At 39.1% G+C, this 20,232-nt stretch overlaps 1 protein-coding gene across 4 annotated transcripts in view; it reads left to right on the top strand.

Moving 5' to 3' along the window:
- The window catches only part of Erc2 (ELKS/RAB6-interacting/CAST family member 2), an 875,988-nt gene that overhangs the window by 589,934 nt on the left and 265,822 nt on the right, over window positions 1-20,232 (top strand). The gene's annotated exons all lie outside the window — the stretch shown is intronic.

The raw sequence follows: 20,232 nt of genomic DNA, 5'->3' as shown, positions 1-20,232 counted from the left end.
GAGATAACTGTTGATAGTGTTCATCTCGGCATAAGAACTGAGGGAACCACTAATTATAGGCTCAATGTCCTTTATTTATGGCTAGAAACCAAATATGAGTGAGTACATCCCATGTTCCTCTTTTTGGGTCTGGCTTACCTCACTCAGGATAGTGTTTTCTATTTCCATCCATCTGCCTGCAAACTTCAAGAAGCCCTTGCTTTTTACTGCTGAGTAGTACTCTAATATGTATATATTCCATACTTTCTTCATCCATTCTTCCATTGAAGGGCATCTAGGTTGTTTCCAGGTTCTGGCTATTGGACTTCCCACAGAGCAGGGAACCCTGATTGCTCTTTGGGCTGACGAGGGAGGGGGACTTAATTGGGGGAGGGGAAGAGACAGAAATCTTTAATAAATAAATAAATTAAAAATAAATAAAAAAGAAAGAATGGAGAAAAGAATAAATGAAAAAAATCTGCATATATTGCACATCTGGATCACACATCTGGAAGCAAACATCTGGATGGCACACCTGGAAATGAACATCTGGATTGCACATCTGGATTTCACATCTGGAAATGCACATCTGGAAATGAACATCTGGATCGCACATCTGAAAATTAAAGATCATCGTTAGAATCAGAAGTTTGAGTATGAGAAAGCATAGCAGAGATTTCTCTAATGGTACAATTTCCTGCCTCTTCTCTAAGTAGACAGAGAACTACTTCACCATGCCATTGTAATGGCAATATCCAGGGACCAGTCATGTCCATTGTGACTAGAGTTACTGATACACGAGGAGAAGGCAATAGTGACTCTGTCTCACAAACCTAAATCCTCAGAACAGGTGTGGATTGAAGGCTGGAGGCTCCCTGAAAGATTATTTGTATGATTCTTGCATGGTCAGTCAGAGTTTGTGAAAAGTCTGTTGGTTTTAGATTATTCGCCCACAATATGAAATCCAAGTAACCCAAGAGTCTAATAAAATATAGTTCATATAAAAAAAATCGGTGCACACAGAGGTTCCCCAGTGGATATAGCAATGTGCTGAGGCATACTTCAGTGAGGGGAAATGTGTCAGGGAAATTACATCTGTTACATCTACCACTACATGAAAAGCCTCATCCCATCACATACATGTGAAGAATTCTCCCCCTGGGGATATAATGTTGGGAAGGCTAAACATTACCCACTTTCTGTAAACCACTGTCTACATGCACAGCAGTCCAAGGGGTCCCATCTTACTTTCTAGTTGTTTGAGGAGATGTTTGGTCAAGTGTGTTCCTCTCATAGAAGAGACTGCATGACCAGCGGGGGCTGGGGAGGTTGGGAGTACTGAGGTTACTGTCCCCGAGGAAGTATGAGCTGATGGGCCAGCATCTACTTTCAGAGGTGGCACTAGACACACTCTGCATTTCCCAGAGACCCCCAGTGGTCTGTGAGTACTGAGGAAACCTGCCCCTTCACGTGCTTTATATGGATAATTCCCATTTTCCAGATCAGTCTTTTATCTTCACAGCTTGTGCTGGGCTATTTCCTTTGTTGGGGTTGGCTGCATCTGGAAGAACCTTGCCCTGGTACACAGGTACAGAAGCATACCACATCAATTTGCTATGTCCACATCTGGGAAAACCTTGCCCTGGTACACAGGTACAGAAGCATACCACATCAATTTGCTATGTCCACATCTGGGAGAATCTTGCCCTGGTACACAGGTACAGAAGCATACCACATCAATTTGCTATCTCGACATCTGAAAGAATCCAAGCTGAGCTGGATGGTCCACTCAGAGATTCACTGGGCTGCCATTAAGTTTTAAATTGGACCTGTGGTTCTTCCCTAAGCTCCAAGCTCATGGCTGTGGGAGAAATAATTTCCTTCTCTTGATTTTCTCACGGGCCTCCCCATCTACAAGACAACCACATAGGTATAGTGTTTGTATTACAAATCTCTTTAGCTCTCCTGCCTTCAGGGTATATTCAGCTTCTTCTGCTTTTAAGGGCTTAGGTGGTTGCCTTGGGTCCACCAGGTTAATCCGGGATGATTTGCCCCTATTAACTTCATTCCGTCAATGATATTAATTATATGCCTAAGGTCCTTTTTTGCCATCTATTCGTTGATACAACACTGGACAACAAAACTGTACATCTAGGAGTCCCCATCTCACTAAGAAAACAAGTGCCCAAACAGATTTCTCCTAAGGAAGCGTTTTGCCTATGTGGAGTTGAAACTACTGGTTAGATTCTTGTTTGTTCTTGTGCTGATTTGGTCAACAAATAATATTTCAGCGGATATTGTGGGGTACTCCATTTCAAAAAGGCATTTTTTTATGTAAGTCCTACTACTGCAGGTCTGAATTGAAAGGAAAAAATATAGAATATGACTTATACTTCAAAATACAAACGTAAAGTAAAATGAATTAGATTCTGGTGTCAGTCCTTCAGTGTGGACAGTGGGAAATCTTGCTTTGATCGTAATCATATGTAGACACTCTGGCCATTTCAGGCGGAAATTATCTTGGTTTTCACACTTGCAAAAATGCACGTACTTACATGCTGCTAACTTGCTGTGCGCTAATGGGATTGTCATGAGACTGCACAGGAGACGTTCACACAATGGCCCAAAGCTTCCCAAAACCACTGCCAAGCACTCTCCTGCTTCTTATGACACTGGCATTCTTACAAATGGAGTTAGATGAGGACGAGATGTTTTTGTTTATCCTTTTGCTTCATTTGCAGCTTACTGATGCAGATAGTTTTACGAAGACATCCATAAATGCTTTCATCTTCTTTGCAAAATTTCATATATTAGCCCATCCCTGAAGTCTTTTTTCCTGGCCTTGTAGATCCTGTTCCTGCCTCCCACATTCTTTGAAGTGGGTTTTGTAGCATTCACAGTAGCCAAGAGGGTTACATGAGAAGATGTGAGCGAGCATGTGCTGCCCAGGGCTAGGAGAGCCCTGGACTAAACGAGCATCTGTGGCTTTGATGGAGGGGCTTGCATTTAATAGGAGTAATCATTTTGAAGGAATGATAAAAATTCGGTGTTTCTATTAAGGTCGGCTCTTTGAAGATGTTGCTTCAAGCCTTTTCTTTTCTTTCATGTAACTATTTACACATGCTGAGCAGTTCTGTGTGCCACAATTTGGGGTCCCTCACTCGTGAAGAACAATGGCCAATGTGGCATGCAAGGTTGGCATTATTAGTTGACCACCTAGTTACCTGTACTATGTCAGCTCAGACTGGGGTCAGGATCCAAAGGGAAGTTCCTGTAAGGATGCTCATGTGGGAAGCTAAGTTTGTAAAGCAGGGCAGAATGCTGGAAAGATCCTGGAGCCACGAATTGGGCCATGTTGCACTGTAAGTCTTGCACTTGGCTGCCCTGTAGAACTTTCTGTGGTGAAGAATTCCTTGACTAAACTCACCTGAATGGTGGCCTCCTACTCTCTGTGACTCCCAAGAGCCTGAGGTGTGGTTTTTGTGACTCTGAAACAGAATTTCGAACTATCCTTAATTCAGTTCATTTAAACAGTCCAGTGTGGTTGTAGAAAGTGTCCTCTGTAGTCGAGAAGTTTTGTGGAATAGTGAGGGAGAAAGGATCGGGGCCTGGGGTCAAGCTGCTTCGGTGCAGTTCCCGTTCTGTGTGATGAGCTGTGCATTTTTCTCCATGCCTTAAGTTCTTAGTGGATCAAAAAGGGATGAAGGTTGTATCCACTTTATTGGACAGCTGTGAGAATCAACATAATAAGTATGATGCCTATCGTTCATCATCCTTTTAATGGACCTTAGATTGTAGAATTGTTTCATCCAGGCTGCTTGGTTCAGGACATATTGTTAGCATAGACCCAAGAGTCACATAAACACATGCACATCCCGCCCTTGCTACATTCCCTTTATGCCAAGAATTAAAGTATTAATTATAGCTTTATGTCTGTGTGGGTTTTACCCCTTTCCTAACCCATACCTGGATGTTGTGTTTTTATTTCCACAGTTTTATAAGATGGTAGTCTTCCATGTGCTGGGTGTGTCACTTTCTGCTCTGTTCAGGTCTTCCGTACAGGTCTCTGGGTATCAACTGACCCATTGACCTCATCCATCACGCTTCTCACCGCTTGAGGTTGGCCGCTGCCTTCCCAGTCATTGTGTCATATTACAGAAGCAAGTCTGTCTTTTTCATCCTCTCCGGAGCTTCTAGGCTCGGGAATGTACAGTGTACAATAAATACATGGAGAGATCATAAATAGCTTCCAGAAAGATTCATTTATCCTAGTAGTTATATAAATGCTTTTGACAATCACTTTAATGGTGTTCAGAACTTATTTTTTTAAGCCCAGAGTGCTTACATCTTATGAATGAAGATGCTTTGAGGATTACTCATTTTACTGTTTTCGCTTACTCATCCAGCAAGTGTTCCTCGGGCCACCCTAGGTGAGGAATTGTTTTGTTAACTGCAGAACGCAAGTGGCATCCACAGACTTCATTTCAGACAAGGAAGCAGGCAGCTACAATGCATGTGCATAAGTGAGGGCTCAAGGAGCTGGTGAGGGTGGCGCCTAAGTCAGTCCCAGTCAAGGAAGGTTTCCAGCATGTCGAAGTGGATTATGGTAAGACAGAATGGTGGAAGGGTCAGCCAGTGTCTCTTGCAGAGGCAAGGCTGAGGAGTGGGCTGGCTAGCATGCAGTTTCGGCAGGACTCCACTTGCCTTAGGCTCAGGTAATATGAACTAACCTTATTAATAAAGAACAATGGATAAAGAACAGAAAGCACAGATTACGTGTCATTGGCCTATTCTAACTAATTGTTGGCAGATCGCTCTCCTGCCCCACATTCCAGTTTCCACCATATATAAAATGAGAAAAACAAAACAAAACAATGCTTGGACTTTTTTCACCTCTCTGAGCTATAAACCCTCTTTGAAGGACAGGACATAAAATTCTTTGACAGGAAAGACAGTATCCTTTAATTTCAAGGTTGAAAGGTTGTATATGGGATTCATTAAGAGATGTAATGGATATAGTCTCTAAAAAGCTTAAGAAATATGAAGTGGATCTAGGACCTAGAATATAGTAGCCTCTAGCCAAGTCTAGTTATTTAGATTAAAATTAAATAAAATTAGAAACCAGTCCACTGCTCACATTTCAGATGCACAGTTGCCACAAGTAGACAGTGGCTACTGTATTAGTGCAGATGTTCGGCTTTTCCACAGCACTGAGCTCTGTCAGAGAGTTCTGAACTAGACTCATCCTGATGCAGAAACTGTAGGTCTAAGGCATCAATACAGCCACAGGTCTTTGATGTGACCATTATTTTAAGGAATGTTTCTATGGGAAACAATTAGATAATTATAGAAAAGTTTAGGTACATGGGCATACATACCTTTTAAAAACATTGTTTCTGAAAGTGTATCAGGGTAAAGAGACTTATTTGTCCAATACTAGGGCCTTTTTGAATGGATAGTATTATGTTTGGATAGCTTCATATATGTACAGGAGCACATAGTGAAACCCAATATTCCACGCATAGTGAAGGCGTGGGTTGATGTTAGTTGGTACATACATGTAGGGTGTGTGTCTCTGCACACTGGATTCAGGGGAGAAAAGGGGAAAGTATGACTGGTGGGAGAAATACAGGCCTATTGGCGTCGTGCATTTACTAGCATCTGAAAGTGACTTTAGGTTGATAAAATCATAGTGTGTTTTTTACATTTCGTCTTTACTTTGTCTCCTGAATCTTTTGATACATGTAACCATGTAACCAAGAAAGAAAAAGAGAGCAGAAGTGTTTGCACATGCCTGGATATGAAAGTGCTTGTCTGAACAGCAGCTGAGACACATTTTTTTTTTCAAAGCATACGGTAGGTGCCTGATGATTTGCAGACATGGGAGTTATGCTTATTTTGCAAAGAAAGGGATTTATCATCTCCATAAAACACTGTCATCATGGATTATTCAGTGTGCAGTGTGCCTGAGCCCTTACTGGGGAAGCCTTCCAGCCCCTCGACACCAGGCTCAAGAGCCAGCAGAACTTCTTGCTCCACCTGAGATGCCCCTTACTATAAGATGTATATGTGTGTGAGTGAGTGAGTGTGTGTGTGCGTGTGCGCAGCGTGGATGCAGTGAAGAGCTTGGCACACGCCTGCTCTCAGCAGCTAGGGGATCAAAATGGGGCTGGCCTTGTTGAGCAACTTCCTTGCCACAAACCTGATAATCTGAGGCATAGCTGCCAACCAGTTTGTAGGAAAGCTCAGTGGGGACAGCACTGCTTTGGCTGTGGTGATAGTCCCTGTGTACTCTAACAGAGATGGTCATGAGGCCCTAGACTTCCTGATCCTTATGAGTACCACACTGGGGAAATGATGCCTGTAAGTTGTCCCTGACATGTGATGATGTACAATTTCTCTTTTTTACAATGCTGCAAAAGATGGCTTATCTAACCACTCTTTCCCTGCACTACACAGTAAGTTACTTCTGTCCTCCTGCCCTTGATCATTAAGGAAGCTTTGCGTTAGGGTTATATGATTCTACTCAACCGTAGCCTAGTGTAAGTGTTCTGAGTACCTGGCAGGTAGGCTCTTCCGAACTATGGTGTATGGTAGGTTGTGAATATTAAGTGCCTTTTGACTTTACAATACTTTCACCAGAGAGGAGTTTCTTACCTTATGATAAGTTGAGAATCATCTATATTCTTGCTATTTATGTAAAATATTTGGCGTAAGAGAAATCGAAGCCCATAATCTCGATTGTTTCATGCCCTGCCTCTTACTGTCCAAAGCCATGGTATCTTGAGAATGGGGCCTTCCCAATGCTCTAAGCTTGAGAACGGGGCCTTCCCAATGCCCCGTGTGCTGCTTCTACAGCTCAGAGGAAGTCTTCAGTGATGGCTGCCTGGTTTCCGTGCTTGTAGTGTGTGTACTGGTACAATACTTCCTCCTTCTCTATAAGTCATAATATACTTTGGAAGTCAGGTAAGAATTTACTTAATAAATGGGGAAATTTTTCACCCAAAAAACCTCTCTGTATCTGAGTAAATGTGACTAGTACTTCTCCATCCACATCTTCTCTCTGGGAGCTGTAGGGTTTTCTGGAGGTGTGGGGGAAAGCATCCCTGTTGAGACACAGCAGCTATTATTTGGCAAGCACCAACAGAACTCCCACCCAGGACAAATTGCTTTCAAAACTGAATAAGGCTAAGAAATTGGTAAAAAAAAATCTGGAATTCTTATTAACTTTGATTTCATAGTTGTAATTTTTTAATAAAGTTTATATAAAGATTGAGATGTAGGGTCTGGAGAGTTAACTGCACACCATCAAGACATGACCTTCAATCCTTAACACTCAGGTAAAGAGCTCCTGTCCTGCCTACCTACCCCAGTCCAGGAAGGGGTCTGAGATGAGAAGAGCCCTGGAACTTGCAGTTGAGTCTATATTCAGGGAGAGACCCTGTCTGAAATATGGCAGAGTAATAGAACACTACAGCCAGCATCCTCATTTGGACTCTTCACATGACAGTCTGTACACATACACCATACACACACACACACACACACACACACACACACACACACATAAAAATGTGATTGACATTTTTCCTTGGATTTTTTTTAAGCAAAGGGGAAAATGAAGCAATAGAGATATTTTTATCCTACTTAGAAAAGACCCACAAATATAAATTCATTGTTTTTTTTTTCTCTCTTAAAATCATTACCTAACTTTGTGGCTCTGAGTTGGTTAATCTCTCATGGTCTCTGTTTTCTCACCTAGAATATGGGAAAATCAGATATTCTCTAAGTTCCTTTCAGCTCAAGCATACTGGCTGGGCCTCAGGCAAGCTTAGCTTTGCTTTGTCATGGTCTCAGGATTTGGCAGTGATTAATTTCTCTAAGAGATCAAGTTGCCTACAATATAGCAGTCAATGCAAATATATTTTGGATGTAAAGAAAATTATGACTATTGTGTTTCAATAGTCTCAAAAACTTTTAGAAAAAGTCTGCCTGGGGCACTGTTGCTTTCTCATTTCTTCAGCAAAACAGCTGCAGAGCAAGCCAGAAATAATGAATTCCTGGTCTACAAGGCCAGAAGAAATTCTCCTTTCACCTTATGTAATTAGATGTTATGTTTTTGTTTTCTGTAACGCTTGGGTTTTTTAGGACACATGCCTCATTTTGGTAGAGAGTAAGTGTCGAGAGTAACTCTTACCCACCCTGATGAAGCAAACACTCCCACAAGACATCAGACAGCCTGATGCCACACCTGCAGAAGACTCTGATGTATCTCCCGTTCCTAGGTTCCCAGGGGATTCTCAAACCCAAACATTCTTGGGAAACCCATGTGCTAATTAGGTCAAAGCTTAGCTATAAAGTGTGTGTTCGTGTGCATGCATGTGCATGCATGAGCATATGTGTGTGTGATGTGTGTGTGTGATGTGTGTGTGTGTGTGTGTTTACTTCTAAATACTACAGGTTCTATGCTCCCAAGCTGGTTCCACTATTAAGTGGGTAAGGAAGTTTTATTCCATGACGTCCATCCTTTACCCAGGTTCTTTCCATTTTTTGCTCCTTTATCTTTCACACAGGGTTGACAAACCACCCTGTCTTTTTTTTTTTAATGACAGATACTTTTGTATAATTAAGCAATACCCACTTATTGTCTACAGAGGAACACTTTTGTTCTAGCAACAGAGTTAAGAACTGCAACAGAGTTTGGTATTTGAGCCTATAAAGTCAGAAATATTTGCTTTAATCCTTCAAAGATACACTATTTACCGTGAGTATAGTATAACTTAAGTTTGGTCTAGACCACAGTGCTGTGTAACATTCAGAAAAGAAGAAAAAGGAACTAATCACAAGTTCACCCCTGCAAGAATTGAAAACCCTGCCCTGTCCTCACTTTCTTTCCATCAGCATGTATGATTTGTATTGAGGATTTCATGGTGACATTTTCATACATTTATATAGTGTGCTTTGATCGTATTCATGACTTTTTCTTCCTTCTTCATACCCCTTCCTTTTACTTCTTTACATATTCCCAGCATCCATCCTCTTACTTTCAGGGACTTTTCAATCCCTCTAAATTTTATGTAAGAGAAAACATATTTGTATTTATGAATCTGGCTTGTTTTGCTTAACGTGATAGCCGCCAGGTCTCTATTTTTTTTTCAAATGACCTAATTTTCTTCTTTATGTCTGAATAAGATCTCATTGTGCATATATGCCTCGTTTTTCATTCCTTGGTAGGCTCCGAGGCTGGTTCTATGGCTCTTATGAGTGGTGCTGAGATGGCATAGGCAGGCAGTATCCATAGATTTCCTTGTGTGTATAGTCAGGAATAATGTTATTGGAGCTTACAATAGTTCTATTTTTTTTAAAGAACTGCCACACTAATATTTTTTTTTTTGTGGCGCACAAATCTGTGAAATCTTTTTTGTCTTATCCTGCTAACTTGTTGAGTTTTGTTTTGATGTTGTCTGTGATCTGGAGCTTTGTGTTAATCTTATGTTCCTTTAGCTCACTAAGACTACTACTACTACTACTGCCTAAGAATGAGGATGTCTCTTCCTAGTACCCCCTGTGTGTGACAGAGTTTGACCCTCAGGAGTCACTCAGCCATCTGAACCAACTGGTAGTAAAGTACCAGCAAGGTGGTATGGAGAAGGAAGTGTGACTTACCTGGGCCCTTTGCTGGCACGATCTTATGATAATCATTTTGCATTCTGTTCAGGTTTTCCACAAGTCTAGGAACACATCTGCTATCTCCACATTAAACATTTTTCATTTTCAAAAATAAGATTATAAATAAATGATAATTTTAGTGTATACCTGGTGAGTACAACTATTTCCTATGAAGTGATTTCTCAAGAGATATGGCAAATATCTCAGCACTGTCTACAGCATTCTGCTGGCTACCTGATGGAACTCTTCAGTTATGAGAACAACACGAAGCCGAGAGCAGGCATATGGGCATTGAATGTAGATCATGAAAGACCAAGTTCTGAGCTGTTTAACATTGGGGAACTTACTATATCTTTCTTACTTTTCATTCAGATAACCACCTTGTACATGGTTAGGGGTATACTGATAAATAAATCAGACCAAGATTTGAATCAATATATAAACAGTGAGTCTAGTGGAAGATTAATTGCACAAATACTGAACAAAGGAAACAGGTAAACTATATAGTAGATGATATGACAATAAATGCAGTTAGAGAAAATTAAAATATATCCATGCTGGAGATTGTGAAGACTCAGTGTATTTCACGTGTGTCACATGTCTGTACAGAGCTGGCATGGAAAGGTCAGGGACCCTCTCTTTCCTTGGCTTCTTTGCCTGTAAAAGTAAAGATAAACGTATTGATCTCATTGGTGGTGTAGCATGAGTAATAAAAACCCAGAACAGTTATTCAGGTTCAAACTGAAGATTAGAAAAGCAAAGCAGCTAAGCCACTAGAGAGCTCTTACCTCTAAGAAATCTTCAGACTGAAAAAGAAGTGAGTTCCTGTCTCATCCCACCTTATATTCCTCTCTAGTGCTGGGATCAAAGGTGTGGACCACCACTGGCTGGTCTGTATGGCTGACTAGTGTGGCTTCTTTGTACTGACCTTCAGGCAAGCTTTATTTATTAAAATACAAATGAAATATCACTGTGTTTCCCCTTTTGTGTCTAAAATAAAAAGGAAGGCTATAACTAATATAAGAAAACTATATACCATAAATACAATAGCTCTATATAATGTATACAGACAACAAATATATCAACAATGTCTAGTCCATTTGCATTTGACAAATTCGGAGAAAATACGCCATTATCTATCCTAACTTGGTAAGCCAAAGTCTTGTCCCTAATTTACTTTCTACTGTAGCTTGCTTTATGCATCTGGGAAACAAGGAAAACTGTAACTGTAACTATCTAGTCTTCAACTCCCACAGAGACACAAGAAGGAAATATTAACTGAGTAAGCAGGAAGTGTGAGCAAGTGACTTCCAAAAACTGTGATAAATGACAAAAACAGCTGGCTGCCTGGACAGTCACCCAAAGTTTCTCTGCAATGATAGGGCATCTGTCTTGAGCCTACAGGCCTAGGATTTCTGACAGACTTTTCTATGAAGCAGGGTTTTTGAAGGACTATCATGCCTCGTCCGAGCAAGGTTTGGCAGTCACTCTCTTTCTTGTCCTGCCTGTCCAATTAGGACAGCATACTGTCAGCAGTCTAGGTAAGGACACTTTCTTATCCAGTGGCTTACTTTTGCAACAAAGAAAGCAAACTCCATTTGGAGTTACTTCTATGCCCCTCATCTTCTGTGAAGTAGATTGGTGCTGTCAGGAGCTGGCATGTCTCAGAGAGAGAGCGAGAGCGAGAGCGAGAGCGAGAGCGAGAGCGAGAGCGAGAGCGAGAGAGAGAGAGAGAGAGAGAGAGAATGATGATGTTATTAAAACATCTTAAATGCCATATTCTGTAGATCTCTGAAGTGTTCAAGATGACCTGTCTATTTAAAATATATCTCTCTCTGACCTTGAGAATATACCTAAATTTGGCAACATGATTAATTACTAACCTGCATTTCCTTATTATCCTAAACAATGGGTTATAATAAATTTCAAGGACTAGAAATTTGCATTGTATTGTTAAATGAGCTGTATAGGTATAATACCTTGAACAAGATTATATTGTATATGCAGTATGCTTTAACAAAATTAATCTCAAATTTATATCAATATACAAAAGTCCAATGCAATAAAAAATCTTTAAAACTAGTAGTTTAGTTGCTTTTTAAAAGTAGATTCAATAGCCTACCTTTTTATCTTACCATATCTCTATCCCCCCATTTTTTTCAGAATAGATTCCATAATCTACCCTTTTATCCTATCATATTTATATTCCCCTTTTTTATTTCAAAATAAGAACCTTGAGTCTAATTTCTTTTGTTTAGATTTTTCCTGACTAATACCAATAACAACTTATAGCTAACCCCCATCAACAATAACAAATATCCATAACATATTGAGTACAAAAACCACCTATCCTACCTTGTATGAATGTGGGTGTCTTATTCTTAAATTTACTTCCTGCTGTCTCAGAGCAATGGTGTTTCTAGGGGATCCTGAAAATAAAAATTTAGGTTAATCATCAAGTCCTGTCCAGTCTTTGTGTAATGGGAAAGTTCAAGACTTGTTTCAAGTCCTGGCTAGAGCAGTCTGTTAGACGGGATCATCTCAGCTATTCACCTTGGAATTTTTCTGAGCAGTTTGTAGTCAAAAGCTGATCTTTAAGTGGTGTTTTTCAGCTTTATGGTGTTATCATAGTCCTGGAGGAATCATCATTATGAGGCCCTATGCTCCTTTTGGAGGCTTCAAAGGTCACTGTTAGGTGTGCACATGGTTCACTGCAGAAAACGGATAAAGACTCAAACCTGAAATCATGTACAGGAAGGTAGATGAAACCTTATTCTAGAATTAGTTAATACTCTACATGACCACTAATACCATGACAAAAAGTTTAAAACACATATACATATATATTAATCTTATAAATCTTATACCTTAGGAAAAGCTGTTAAGGAGTCAATATATAACCAAAGGATTATGAGTCATTTTTTTTCTCCTGTCCCATATCAGGTGGCTCTTCTGACATGAGACAGACATTTTGGGTTTTACTTTAATGAACATTCCTGAGTTTTGAGAAGGAGAGATCCACACTCCAACTCCAAAGTCAGCTTTAATTTTTAATTAGACTGGGACTACAAAAGACCATTTGCATTATATATATCTATAGAGAACAGGAGAAACAGACATTTGGGAAAATTTATGAAATTTTATCCTGTCGGAAATGTGTCAATTCTGTATCATCTGGTGTAGAATCAACAATTTCTTTCAATATACAAAGCAACTCTTGCTACATATTGAGAACCGGTAACTATGTTGAGAGGTTCTTTAAAATCCTTTAGTACCATTATAGTAGCATGTAATTCTGACTTTTGTGCAGAATCTTAAGGGCTTAAATCCACTTTACCTAAATTTTCTGATTTGTAAATTGCCCTTTCTGATTTGTTCGCTTCAGTATAGAATATAGGGCTCCAGTTATTGGTGTGTCCTTACCATGTGAGAAAAGATCCAGTAAGTTCTCTTTGTAAGTTGAATTTTCTTGCTTTTAGGACAGTTGTTAATCTCTCCCCAAAATTACTACAAATTCTTTGCCAGAGTTCACTTTCTTCCCATAATTTGTCAATTTTATCATTATTAAAGTGTACTATAACTTCTGCTGGGTCTATTCCTGCTAATTGTTGAAGTCTCGATTTTCCTTGTATAATTATCTCAGAGACCCTTTCCACATAAGCTTTTAATTTTTTTGTTTGGTTTATGTGGTAAAAAAAAAGATCCAATCTAAAACAATATCATCCCTCTGCATTAAAATTCCTATAGGGGAATGCTTGGAGGGGAATATGACCAGAATGCAGGTAAGATTAGGATCCATATGATCCATATATTCCTTTATGTAATTTCTCTTCAAAGTCAATTATCTCTCAAGTTCAGCTGATAATTCTCTGGGACTATTTAAGTCATTGTCACCTATCTAAGGTTTTATTTAAATTAATCAGGTCATCAGAACCTATCTCTATACCAATAGTGCATCATAGATGAGAAATGTTTCCTAGCAATCTTTGGAAATCATTATGAGTCTAAAGTTGATCTCTCCTAATTTGCACCTTTTGGGGTCTAATTTTTTGTAAACCTATTTTATAACCTAAAAATTAATAGAATCTCCTCTTACTATAGGATTTTTTTACAGGAGCAATTTGTATACCTCAACAAAGCAAAATTTTCTTTACTTCTTCAAACATTCTTTCTAAAGTATTCACATTTCAATCAGTTAGCAAAATGTCATCCATGTGATGGCAAACTATAGGTTCAGGAAATTCCTTATGTATCATTTTCAATGGCTGACTTAGTAAATATTAGCACAGGGTAGGGCTATTTAACTTTGAGAACCTTCTATTGATATTTTTTAGCAAGCTGAGAATTATTATAAGTTGGCACTGTAAAGGCAAATATTTCTCTGTCTTTATCTTGTAAAGGTATGGTGAAGAAACAGTCTTTTAAATCAATAACTACAAGAAGCCACCCTTTAGGCATTAGAGAAGGCAATGAAATGCCAAACTGTAGAGAGCCCATTGGATGAGTCACCTTATCAACAGCTCTTAGATCTGTTACCATTTTCTATTTTCCAGATTTTTTTTTAACAACAAATGCGGGACAATTCCAAGGGCTGGTTTCTTCTTCAACATGCTGAGCATCTAGTTACTCCTGTACCAGATGTTCTAATATCTGCATTTTTTATTGTTAAAGGCCTTTGACCAATTTGTCTGTCAACCATTTTAAAGGCAGAGCTGTTGGTGCCTTTGAAATACCAGCAGCTGTTGTGCCCTGTTCTTGTACAAGCAGAATAGTCAGTGACTATCTTTATAATATTTTTGCAATATTATTAATATTTTTCCCAGAAACATATGTTCATTTATGGTTTGTTTCTAAGATTGGGGGAATGTGAATCTGAGTATTCCATTGCTGTAACAAATCATGTCCCCACAAATTAATTGCTATGTTAGTCATATATGGTTTTACTATTCTTCTCCGTCATTCTAGCTCTATACATTCAACCCAACTCATGCTCTGTTTTACCTGAGGTAAAGTTCCAATACCTAAAAAATTTATATACTGAAGGGGTCGATTTGGATGCCAAGATTGTGATGAAATTATTGTTACAGCTGCACCTGTGTCTACAAGACCTTCAATGACATCACTTTATCCATGTTTTTAATTTTGGTCTTTGTTTATTGAAGTTTGCCAAAATACTCACTTTATGGTTTCTCATGAATTTTTTGTTCTTTCTTTATAGCTATTCTATTATCCAGAGCAGTATGGTTTCTTACTATAGGCATTATGTTTTTTAATTGCTCTGGGAAGAACTTTCCTCTATGATGGCAAGAAACGACTGAACCTTATTTTCCAGACAGCAAAGGATTACCTTGAATATTCCTCGTTGACCTACCTACATTCATTAGTTCAATGTCTGCCTTTGCCATCCCATTCACATAATCCAGAAGGAAGAGGCATTCTGAATGGATTATTCTTTAAAATAAACAAACATTATTTCTAAAATCTCCCTGTCTACAATACCTTTTACAGTGACTCAGTTTGCCATGATTATAACAGCTTACATTTTTATTTTCCCTCAAACCTGTGGAAATCACCTTTTCTATCATGGTCATGAAATTTAATATTGTATCTCAAATCCATTCCTCTAAAGGTGCTGACCTTGCCTTTAACAGCCAAATTATCTACTTTCTTCTAAATTTGGTATCATTCTGTTTACTGCTGAAATCAGTCTTTGTAAAAAAAAATCCATAAAGGCTTCCTTTGGGTCCTGTATATTTTAGTAAATGACTCAATTTTATTTCCTAGTTCTATAATTCTGTCTCAAGCATTCAAAGCTGCTGCATGGGATCAATCGAGGGCGTGGTGATCATATATAGCTTGCCTTTCTATATTAGCATAATCTCTATTTCCAAGAATTTGTTCTTGGGAGATTTCTCTACCCCTAAATTTACTCCATTGTTCAATAATCTTAGCCTTTTCTCTAAACCACATACTCCCTTGTAATTGTGGATCTGGTTCTAAAACACCTTTAACCAATTCTATCCATTCTTTAGGAATAATTCTATTGCAAACTGACCACAAGTTTAACGTTTGCTTCACAAAAGGTGAATGCATGCCATTTGAGACTATTGCTTCCTTGAATCTCATTAAATTTAACATTGGCACAAGAATCCAGTTAGCTGTAACAGAACCTCTGCCATTTGTCAATTTCTGTAAGGTTACTGGGTATATTAAGGTTGTTTTCTGAAAACCTTAGGCTGTTTCTATCTTATAATGCAATGATGAAATTGGCTCTCCATTAAATTCCTCTGTCTGGATTTGAATATCTCTGTGATCTGTTTTATTTGTTTTTTTCTAAGGCCTGTATCTTAGCACTCAGATTAACCAACTTTTTACGTGATGAGACAAAAATGATAAACTAATAATGCTTACAACTGATACTTCATAAATCTAAATTTCATAAATGCTCTCATTTAATCATTCCATTTTTGAACTGTCTAGCATATTATCATACAGAAATCCAAATCTCTCCATTTTAATGGTTTGTCCTTCTTTTTAATGTGGGGAAAATCTCTCTTTTAATTAATCCCTCCCTTTAAGAATTTCGAATTGTCTTATGAAATCTACTGATGATGTCGATGAAGATGTGAGGCAGATTGCTGCTGTGTAGAACAGTAAAAGCCTGATTGGATTTCAAGGCAGCTACCTTGAAGCTACAGAAGCCCAAGAAGGGGATTAAGGGAGAGTCCATACCCACAAGAAAGAGAAAAAGAGAGAGGGAGAGATCTGAAAAGCGCACAGGGCTTCAGAGAAAGAGAAAAAACCAGGTGTGGTGGGGGCTGCCTAAAGGCAGAACCAGCCAGTCTAGGGCCAGGGAGTCCTGTGGCATTTGGAGCCCAGGTGCTTCTGGAGACTGTTTCAGAGAGGCTACAACAAGAAATTCTCAAACTTACTCACAGGCTTGAGGAAAAAGGAAAAAAATGTTTAGCCCGGTGGGGCTAGAACCCCATTCCAGCTCTGGCCTGTGTCAGTGGCTAAACAGCCACAGGCAAATGTCTCTTCTGTGAACTCGTACCCCAAATGTTTGGTGCCAAATGTGGCTCAATGTCAGTTATTTTGATAAGTTCGCATTGTTGTGGCTGTGGTTTGCATTATTTACAAAACTCTATTATTCACTTTGTCTCCTGTGAATTATCACGTGTCAGATGGAGGGATGGTTTCTGAGGGGCTTGCTGAAGGAAACGGAAAGTGGTAATCCCTTGGAGACCACTCCCAGCAGATCTTGCCTTCCCTCAATAAAATCACCTCTGCCTGAAGCAGTGGTGAAAGACCACATGGTGAAGATAGCCACCACCACGTCCTAGGATTATGGCTGTGCATTTCCATGTCCATGCTTGCTTTAGAGGTCACTGGACTGTGCCACTCACCCAAGGGCAGAGTGACAGAGCATCTAAGGATGTTGATTCTGAGGACATCTGTAGCTACTGTCTAGTGTCCTGTGTCTGTCAGAGCTTCCTTGTGAAAGAAACTCCCAGGAGAGTCTAAACACTGTGTCCCTGGGGTCTAGAGACCATGCATTCTGGTTACCACTCATTAAGTATAGTGTTCCATCTAAAGAATAGCTGCCAGCAGACCACAAGGAAGACACAGGAGCATGGGCTGCTCTGCAAGTGCATGCAGGAAGAGAGCCAAAGCCGCCAAGAGTTTCCCTGAAGGGTGAAGTAGATGCAAAATGAGCTAAGCATCTTAACCAAGATGAATGTTGTTTATGATTATAATTTTCTTCATTAACTTCCAAGTGCTAGAGATTTATCCTAGCGTCTCACACACACTAATCATATGCTCCACCACTGAGCTGCAACCCCGGCCTGTGAAACTTATATGTAATTTTTCATTCTTTAAACACTTTTATTATACCTCTGTAGCATTTGAAAATATACTACATAGGAAAGCTTTTTGAGAGTCAACACAGTATATGAGTTAAATAGAAAATAAGTTCAGTTATCACTCCTAAGCTGTAGGAAGTGAAAGCAGTAATGGTTGCTGGGAAGTGTGTGTAAACTAGTCTAAGATCCAAAGAGAGTTCTAGGACTGATTAGTTATGTCTACCACTATACCAAGAACGCAGACAACAAAGACTCAAGTGCCAGGTTTGTTCTGAGAATGTCTTTAAAAGGATACTGATTATTATTATTGTGCTTCCTATGAAAATCAGAGCCATCGTGGAGATGGCCCAACATCTGTTCTCGGAAAGAACCAATATTCCATGACTGTGTTTACAGCTTGACACACTACTGCAGTTGGCAGTTGTTAACTTCATACAGAAATGTTTATAAATTGAGCTCTGTGCAATTTCATCATGAATTAAGGAATATCAGCATTTAAACTGAAATAAATCAACAGGGACCAGATATAAAATACTCTTTGATCTTCTCTTTTAAAATTATGCTTTGCAAAAAAGAAAAATTACCAAAATATCATAGAGAATATTCACGTGTTGAAAATGCTTTTGATTTTAGGATTTCCAGCACAGTGCCTCTTTTTATGTTTCCTTAAACACAAAGTCTAACCGTGCACTTTCTCAGCGTTCCGTCATTAGTGTCTGTCACAGTGCGCTTTAAAATACAGGGCATGGGTTTTTACCAAGGTGGGAAAACTGTGGGGAGAAATATTTATTTTTTCATTTTGATTTAAAGGTTTTAAAAATTTCAACTGCTAAATTTTACCAAAATTACAAGCAGAAAAGTAGTAAACTATTTCAGGAAAGCAGGAAGTTAACCTCCAGGCTTCAGGGATTAAAGGCCAGAACGTACAAGGAATTGCAGCTCCCGTTCCTCCTTGAAGCCTAAAATGAACTTACCAGGCTTGTTCAGGGCCACCACTGTCCTGTGTTTTCTCTTCTTCCAGAACAATAGAGTTCAGCGCTGCTAAGTCTCTACCTTCCACATAACCGAGCTTTTCAACCTTTAAGATCATAATGGTGAATGCTGGCCTGCCAACCATACCGGATACTCAAGAGACCAGCACACCAAAGTTGGCATTGGCTCTCATCACCAGAGAATGTTTGTGCAAATAAACTGTCAATGACCTTGAGACAAGGAGATGGTTTAATCTTCACAGGAGGATTTCTTCCTTTTGTCTCTTTCTCTTTTTATTTTCTTTATGTTTTGTTTTGCTTGTTTGAGAGAGGGTTTGTCTGGCTGACTTGGAACTTGCTCTGTAGACCAGGCTGGCCTTAAACTCACAGAGATCCACCTGCCTCTGCCTCCTGAGTGCTGGGAGTAAAGGTGTGTGCCACCACCTTCTGGCTCATAGAAGGATTTCTAACTTCTTGTTAATTCTACGGAAAATCAACAATAACAACAACAACAACAAAAATACCTTGGATCTCTGACTTACTATTTTCTCAACCAATAGCTTGTTTGTTCCATGTGAAGTATCTGAATCTTCCGAATGTTTTGTTTTTGTCATATAGGCTGAGTACTTCAAAAGGACAACATTCTATAGTTTTCAATATATTTTTATAGGTCAGCATGTAAACCTAATTTCTCACAATTTCTTGAAATGAGAGATGGTGTGGGACAATGGTCCGTATTATCAGTTATATTTTAAATAAATGCTGATTGGCCAGTAGCCAGACAGGAAGTATAGGCAGGACAACCAGACAGGAAATAGAGGTGGGTCAATGAGAACTAGAGAATTCTGGGAAGAAGGAAATCCTAGTCTGCAGTCCTGTCCCAGCTGTAGAAGAAGCAAGATGTGACTGCCCCACCGAATAAGGTACCAAGCCACGTGGATAACACAGAAAAGAATAATGGCTTAATATAAGTTGTAAGAGTTAATAAGAAGCCTGTGATAATGGGCCAATCCGTTTATAACTAATGAGACCTCTGTGTGATTTATTTGGGACTTAATGACTGTGGAGACTAGGCAGGACAGAAGCCTCAGAAATACAAACAACAGAGGGGTTTTACAATACTTAAGAAATCACCCAGTTATAATGCTTTTTTATTTTAAATATGAATTATGTAAAAAAGAAAATGTTTTTCTTCAACTATATTTTTTTCAATTGGACCAATAATAGATAACTAAAAACCACATGGTCTTTTAAGATTCTAATTTTCCTACCTGGAACTTGTCAATCATCTCAACACAGTGTCTTCCCCTACCTCCCATTTCAAATCTCTGTTCTAAATCACACTTTTGTCTATTTCTGACCTATTTGCATACAATGTGTGAAGAAGCACAGTGTGCTGCTGACTCGTGGTGTGCCACAGAGGTAGTGTTTAGCCAGGGAAGGAACACAGAAATATGGAATAGTTAATATTATCCAGGACATTACATTTATACCTGGAAATTTATAAAGGGGTGCTTTTACAAATTCTTCTTAAATTATAGATATACTTGACAACTAGTTTTTTTTTTTTAAAGCTATTCAGATAAAGAATTTTATCTCTAAATAAATTATTTGGCTAAGCATTCACTTTATTTTGATCTTTCCCCCTGTTGATTATGTTACCTTGGTTCTCTGGTTGTGGTTCCTGAACCAGCAATCTCAGAATCTCTCAGGAACTCGTTAGGGATGTGGACATCAGGTCCCCTGCA

Source organism: Alexandromys fortis, unplaced genomic scaffold (genome assembly GCF_014885135.2).
Source record: "Alexandromys fortis isolate MF-2015 unplaced genomic scaffold, M_Fortis_MF-2015_v1.1 scaffold_106, whole genome shotgun sequence".
Lineage (NCBI taxonomy): Eukaryota > Metazoa > Chordata > Mammalia > Rodentia > Cricetidae > Alexandromys > Alexandromys fortis.
Note: the sequence above shows the minus strand (reverse complement) of the source record. Positions and strands in the feature narration are given on the sequence as shown.